Here is a 7,525-nt window from a genome sequence, read left to right as displayed (position 1 = left end):
TTCTTTTAAATGAAATTTTCTTTAAATTTGAAAACAATTTAAGAAAACTGAACTTATTTAAAATTGGAATATTATTGATTTTTTAGAACATTTACAAAAATTCGAAAGAATTGTTTATTTTTATATTTATTTGTAGAAAGCAAAAAGGAAAAGGAAAGAAAAACCAGAAACAAACCTACAACAAAAAGAAAAAAAAGAGCAAATAAAAAGATCCGGATCCTCCTGAAACTGGATGCACTGTCGTAGGTTCACTCTCTAAATAGGACTACTCATTTACATCATTGGCTCTCCCTTGTGTGTACGAAACGACGATGCATTAAAGTGAAACACATCTAATAAGTATCAAATAGTCAAATTTACTCCGCGCATGGTGCGACAACAGGCGACCAAATGCCTACCATGATCATTGTAGATATGCTTAATAGGTTGCTGCATTAAAACGGTCTCGAATTCATAAATCATGTTTAGTTTGATTTTTTAAAGAATTAAAAATGGTCCAACTTTCAAAAGTATTCATGAATTCAAAAGTATGTTCACGAATTCAAAAAGTGTTTTGAATTAAAGAAAAATTCTTATAATCAATGAAATGTTTGTGAATTTGATTTTCTTAGCAAACTAAAATTTTGACATATTGAAATAGTCTTCACTGTTACAAAATATGCCTGCAAATTTAAAAATTTAAAAATTTTATAGATGAATTTGAAAAATGTCATTAATTCAAAAACTATTTTTGTATTTGTTTTGTATGGATTGGAAATTATCCATTGGTTAAAAAGATGTTCGAGAATTTAAAAAATGTTCCTGATTTTGAGAAAAAGTTCATGAGTTTAGAAACATGCTGCCAATTGCATTAATGCTCACGAATTAAAAATATTCGACAATTTAGAAAATGTTCACAAATTTCAAAATATGTTCTCGAATTTAAAATGGAAAAATAAAAAATCCCACAATAAAACCAGAATAATAACATAGAAAAAATTAAAAACCGCGTCGGAATGTTCTAGAACCTTACCAAACCGCAAAAGGGGAGTGCGGGATATCTCTAATTGAGATGGGCTCGGATATATCTGTAATTGGTCCAGACCAACTGTAGCAGGAGCATACGGGTGAGCATTGTCGGTTTCTATTGACCTACGGGTTGAACAGGATCCAGCTACTTGTACTGTTAAGTGTTTCTAAAAAAAAACATGTACTGTTAAATTGGCGGCCATGCTGAGGAGGCAAGAATGGTCCAGGCCGTACATCTATGGCCATGTTGGTAGTCAGTCACAAAGTTCATCCAATCCCACCTCTAAAAACAAAGTTTATCCACTTCCCTCCATAAGAAAAAGTTCATCCCATTCCCACTCATGACAAGAGAAGAGGCGTGAATTCAGTGAAATGTATATACTCCCTCCGATTCTTTGTACTCTGCGCATAACTTTCTTCCATTTTTCTGGTTGTACTTTGCGCTTTCCTCTTTCTCACCTATAGTTTCCTGAGTGTTGCTATGCACACGATACCTGACAGACGATTGCTAGACGATACTGGAAATCAAACCATCCATACCAAGGACTAGGTGCAACATAGCCACTAGATTGACATATCGTGCGTCAATCGTTCAGCAGGTATCGTTTGTGAAGCAGTTTTCTAGTTTCCTCATATGCCCCCCAAAAGCTGCTGCATGCAACCATTTGCAGTTTATACTTGCCTTCTCCCGTTGGCCATGCAGAGTGGAGAGAGTGGCAGTTGAGGGAATCAAGGCGACCGCATGTGAGAGCCAATCGGCTGCATGTAAGTTAATAACAATCCAGCACTAAAGTAGGGGCAAATTAGTCCCAGAAAGATCGAGCAAGCCCTTTCTTGGTATGTGTGCAGGATGTTATACGCAGAGAAAATAGGATCAGAGGGAGTATAATATTAATTTCATGTGTTCTCTCTATCAAATAGCCAAATGGTATAACATTTTTTTAGAAGTATTGAGGGATGGGTGTGATGGGCACCATGGTAAAATAAATTAAACTAAAGGAAAAGACACAAGTGAATGGTTGGACGTGCTACTGACTACCAAACGACAAGTTAGTGAATGAGTTGCACTGATGTGAATAGGATGTGTCATGCGTACACATACTGATGATGGCTGCCCATCCACCAAATGGATAGGAACTAACTACGCCATGTGCACGTTGGCAACAAATGTAGATTATAAAGTAACCATCGAAGTGTAAACCACATATTCTGCAGGGGTTTCAAGTCCATTTCCTATAGCAAACGAATGTTGACCAATTGATCACCAATATTCACAGAGGCGGCGATTGACAGCCGGCTGATGAGTCGCTAGCGATTAGGAGGTATCGGGATATTAATGCAAACAATGTTTAGGCGAGACTTTTAGCGAGTAATGACTCATCGTGTTATATACTATATATCGGATATTCATTTCTGAGCTCGGGCTCAGCTGCTCCCTAAATCAGACCCGTCTGCTAGCATGTGGATCTGTGCTCTTTCTTGTATTCCTGCCCGTATATCACATGTATCAACATAATATAAGGCTAGCCCACAGACGCATTGATTGCAGCGGCAGCCTGTGCTGTTGGTGCGGACAGCTTCTCCGCGCACGGATCAGTCTTTTTCCTGTGCCGAGCTGGGCCGTCTCCGTCGCAGGGAGTCATTAACACCTTCCCCATTCCAGCCTCTAATAATAATTATATATCCCACACACAAGTAGTACTAACAAAGGCGTGCCAATAACACTACTGACGTCGACTTCCCTCAGTACAAGAAACATTTTTTCAGAAACTGAACCACAGATTTGTGCTGACGAACATGAACATATTTGTACCCATTCATATAGGGTGTCCAACGTCTTGAAAAATGGAGGAACAAGCATGGACCAATGCTCACTAAAACACACTAGAAAATCATCAGCAAACAAGAATACAGAATACAAACTTAACAATCACAACTTAATTTTCAGCAATACCTACAGTCCTTGTGCACGTGTTCCGGCGGTGACCTTTCATGCCACAGTTCTTGCATTTCTCCAGCTCACGTGGTTTCTTGGGTGCACCCCTCGTCCGCGACTGGTTGTTCGCTTGTGGCCTTCCGTCGACAGATGCTGCAGAACCTCATCCACTTGCTCAAACCCTCGTACGGTGCCTTCTTCCTACTATTCGTCGGCCTTTCAACCCCTCTTTGCTTATCTGGAGCTGCTAGACCTTCAAGGGCATTCACACTAGCGGAGGGCCCAACACTGTCTTCATGGTCAGCACCACCGTTCGCAACAAATGCAACCTCCCCATTTCTAGGCAATCTCCCGGTGGGCAAATTTGCCAAACGGTCCTCAAAACTCAAAACATCCCTCTTCTCTGCAAACGGCGTGCCACTCAGCAACAAAGCATCAAGACCAGCTAACATGTGCTCGAATGATTCTGCACTCGCATCGCCCATCCTGGCGACTTACATAGCTTTCATGTCTAGTGTTGAATGCCTGCATGTGAAAGACATGTTAACTGAGTGGTCCTTCTGGTACTGAATCAGGTGCTGGGGCAGAATGTCTCTCGCGTCCTTGGGTCCACTGCTTCACAATATGCTTCACAGGAATCTCCTCCAAATGAAGTACATCCATGATCTGCTCCAAGGGCAGTTCGGTTAAAGAAAATATATTGTATCCACATGCAAGTCTTCGCTGAACACACAAATTTCTTATCCAAACAGAAGTTCGAGGCACAAAATGATATCGTCCATGGAAGTTACCCTCAACATCCTGGTGTGCTTGAATTGTCCACACACGCACTTAAACTCCGGCTGGTTCTCATTTGCTGTAACCTCGTACACAACTCTACTCCATTTTTCCTCTTCACTGCTTTGTTGTGCGTTGTGACATACTTCATCATCCTCTCCACCTCCGCGACATTGTATGCCATGCCTTCAATCAGTAGGTGTCTGAACTCTTCAAACATAGCCCTCTTGTAAATCATGCTTGTGTGTTGCTCAATTGCCAAATTCATTCTCCTAACAACTCCACCCTGTCAAAATAGAACTCAATTTCAAAAGATGCAAACCATATAAATACTCCCTCCATTTTTATATACAAGGCCACTTCGTTTTTCATGTCAAACTTTGACTTGCAATTTTGGTCAACAAACTATGAATTAAATGTCATAAAAAATATATCATCGGAAAGTACTTTGAAATGTGCATCCAATGAAATACTTTTGATGGCATATATAACTCACTTTTTGTTGGTAAAATTAATGGTCAAAGTACATGATGTGGAGGGAGTACATGACGTGGGGTGTGGCACTAAAACTATGCATAGAAATGTTGGTAAAAATATGAGGTGACCTTGTATAACGGAATGGAGGGAGTACATGACGTGGGGTGTGGCACTAAAACTATGCATAGAAATGTTGTGAACTTACTATCATCGTCCTCTTCTCCTCGTAGCTTTCCTCGTGCTCGCGGTCAAACTGCAACTTCTTGTACTGCCTCACAAAGACGTGCATCGGGCTAGCAGGAAGCATGTACGTCTTTAACATGTGGTTCGCGCTCTCGCTGCATTGTGTGCTTGTCATCTTGGCGCAAAAAAAACGCCATGAAGTTTGGTTTTGCCCATTTACTTCTTACTTCGTAGATCTGGGTCATGTACGGGTGCTTCATCAAGTTGTACTTATCAAGCAGCATACCCCATGCCGTCTCAAACTCATCTTCAGTTAACACATGGTTCACAACCTTATAGAATTCAGCTTGGAACTCGCTCTTCTACATGCACAGTACAGGGGACTAAGCTCTCCTTTGCCCTTCAGCAAATGTCATTTGCACCACCCGTGCACATTGTCTGGAGAGAATTTGCTGATTGCCACCTCCATAGCTCTGTTCTGGCCTGCCATTGAACATACTAATCAGTTCTAGTTCATTTCTAATTAAGTTTCAAATTTTCAGTGCATAAATTTTCCCGTGTATGTAGGATGAGTGCTGGCCGTATTACACTTTTTGTAGTTTCCCCTGCCTACTTTCGAATCGACTGCTCCAGTGTACTCATCATAGGACATGGTGTGCGGTCCGGTGGTGCACTGCTGAGGCATAGCTTGGATTTTTCTCGCCTGAAAAAACGACTACTAATGCAGTTTTTGTCGGTCAGTCAGGTAAACCTAGTATTAGCTAGTACCAGAGACACTGGTTCTGCTAACAAGTTGATGATGCACGGCTGTTTCCTACAATTTTTCAGAATACAACTATGTGGTTAAAAACATTGTTTCATGTACGAATGTCCAGCCACTTGAAACAAATACAGTTCAACAGAAGGTGAATTTTAGGTACGGACCTTTTTCTCCAACCAGGGGCCTCTAGGTTGACATGTCAGTTGATTGTGCCGACCGAGTCGGAGATGCATCCGGTCGCCGGCGAACACCCAGCTGTGCCCTCTCCGGGCCAGCGCAGCCAACCTACTGGCCGCACCCAGACCCAGCAGTACTCCTTCCGCAGAGGGAACCTGAAAATTGACAGCAATGGACGACGGCCAGACCCGGCGTCAGATTTCTTCTCCAGATCTGCCGGCTGACAGAACAAACACTACAAGATCTCCAGCCATACAAGATGAACTAACCTGTCGAGCAGGAACTCAAGCCCAGCATCTACCATTCCAAATACTGCCGGTGCAAATCGAGCGCCGCCGCAGGACCTACCGTATTCGAGATTGGGGAACGAGAAGGAGGTGGTTTGGGGGAGCGAGGGGTGGTTTGAGACAGACGGCTCAGACCCGCGGCTCAGTTACGAAGCCGACGTTCTGGTCGATGGACCAGCGCGTCGGGCGTTCACCCCGTACGACCTTGGCCCACGTACGCACCACTGTTCCCTACCGTATATCCCCACGGACGCCCCTTTTCCCTTAAATCGCGTCAGACGTGCCAGAGCGATTTTTACGGATCCCGAGGGAGCAACAGACGACGCCGATTTCGGGAGCATCTGGGCTCGGGCACCGACGCCGATTTCGGGAGCATCTGGGCTCGGGCACCGAATTGCCGTGTCCAAGGGCCCCAAGCTTAGGCTTTGGGCTTAATGGGCTGAATATGGGAGGGAACCAGCCCCTAGTGGGCTGGTGCGCCCCTCCCCAAGGGCCCAAGGCGCCTAGGGTTGGAAACCCTAGGGGAGGGGGACGCCTCCACCTTGCTTGGAGGGAAAGTCTCCCCCTCCTGGCCGCCGCCCCCCTCTAGATGGGATCTAGAGGGGTCGGACCCCTCTCCCCTTCACCCTATAAATAGAGAGGGGGTGGCAGGGCTGCAGCACCTTTGCTTTTGGCGCAGCCCCTCCCTCCTCCAACTCTCCCCCCTACTCCGTAGTGCTTGGCGAAGCCCTGCAGGAATACCACGAGCTCCACCACCACCATGACGTCGTGCTGTCGGAGTTCTCCCTCAACTTCTCCTCTCCCCTTGCTGGATCAAGAAGGAGGAGACGTCCCCGGACTATACGTGTGTTGAACGCGGAGGCGCCGTCCGTTCGGCGCTAGATCGGATCTTCCGCGATTTGAATCGTCGCGAGTACGACTCCATCAACCGCGTTCTTGTAACGCTTCCGCTTAGCAATCTTCAAGGGTATGAAGATGCACTCCGTCTCTCTCTTGTTGCTAGAATCTCCATATATTGATCTTGGTGATGCGTAGAAAATTTTGAATTTCTGCTATGTTCCCCAACACGAGGACCCCCTAATCCAGGACTCCCTCAGTAGCCCCTGAACCATGCTTCAATGACGATGAGTCCCGCGCACAGATTGTCTTCGGCATTGCAAGGCGAGTTCCTTCTCCAAATACTCCATAGAAGATCTTGAACACAAGGATCGTGTCTAACTTTGCAAAACAAATTCCACATACCACTGTAGAGAGCACAATATTCCACAAATCTAATCTGCTGACAACTTTTTCATAGCGTGACGTTACGCCCCGGTGCGGCCAGTATTCAAACTGTTTTTCCCAGCCCGCTACTGCACATATTGTGAGGCGGTTTTATTGGCACGTCTTGTCGAAGCAGAGTTCGTGTCCCCTTATCATGGGATTCTCATCAATTCGGGTGTGGGTAACCAAACCGCGCCATCAACGCGGCGCTTGTGGAATAAGCGAGTTTACCAGGCAAGTGGGGAGGCGCAGGATCCCTGCTGCCTTTATAAGGAGACAAGGACTCCCCTTTTTCACCCATGCCTTCTCCTTCCTCTGCTCATCCATTCTCTCTCACTCGAGCTCCAGCGCCCAAGCGCTCGTCTTCTCCACCCACAAAGGCCCTCCGAAAATGTCTGGATCCGGAGCAGGAGGCAAGTGGATGGCCTCTACCGTCTGGGAGAAGGATATCAAAAAGCTTTTGGAGGCCGGGTATCTGGCCAAGAAAATCAGCCATCATCTCCCAACGGTGGGACAGATCGTCCCTACTCCGGAACCCCACAAGAGGGTTGTATTCCTCCCTCACTTTGTCCGCAGGCTAGGGTTTCCCCTCCACCCATTCGTTCGCGGCATCATGTATTACTACGGGATCGATTTTCATGATCTATCCCCCAATTC

At 45.3% G+C, this 7,525-nt stretch overlaps 1 long non-coding RNA gene across 3 annotated transcripts; it reads right to left on the bottom strand.

Annotated features, from left to right (window-relative positions):
- Nucleotides 1-2,921: 2,921 nt before the first annotated feature.
- On the bottom strand, nt 2,922-5,739 carry LOC119278611. Of its 3 annotated transcripts, none has more exons than XR_005137893.1 (5): nt 5,588-5,739; nt 5,306-5,473; nt 4,970-5,195; nt 4,404-4,864; nt 2,922-4,007 (listed from the first exon to the last, which is right to left on the bottom strand). It is a non-coding gene; the product is annotated as an uncharacterized LOC119278611 (long non-coding RNA). The 3 variants fall into 3 exon arrangements; XR_005137895.1 differs by having other exon boundaries at nt 4,970-5,099; XR_005137894.1 differs by having other exon boundaries at nt 4,970-5,096.
- Between the last annotated feature and the right edge of the window lie 1,786 nt (nt 5,740-7,525).

Source organism: Triticum dicoccoides, chromosome 3B, assembly GCF_002162155.2.
Source record: "Triticum dicoccoides isolate Atlit2015 ecotype Zavitan chromosome 3B, WEW_v2.0, whole genome shotgun sequence".
Classification (NCBI taxonomy): domain Eukaryota; kingdom Viridiplantae; phylum Streptophyta; class Magnoliopsida; order Poales; family Poaceae; genus Triticum; species Triticum dicoccoides.
The sequence above is the reverse complement of the archived record's forward strand: the minus strand, read 5'-3'. Positions and strand labels throughout refer to the sequence as shown.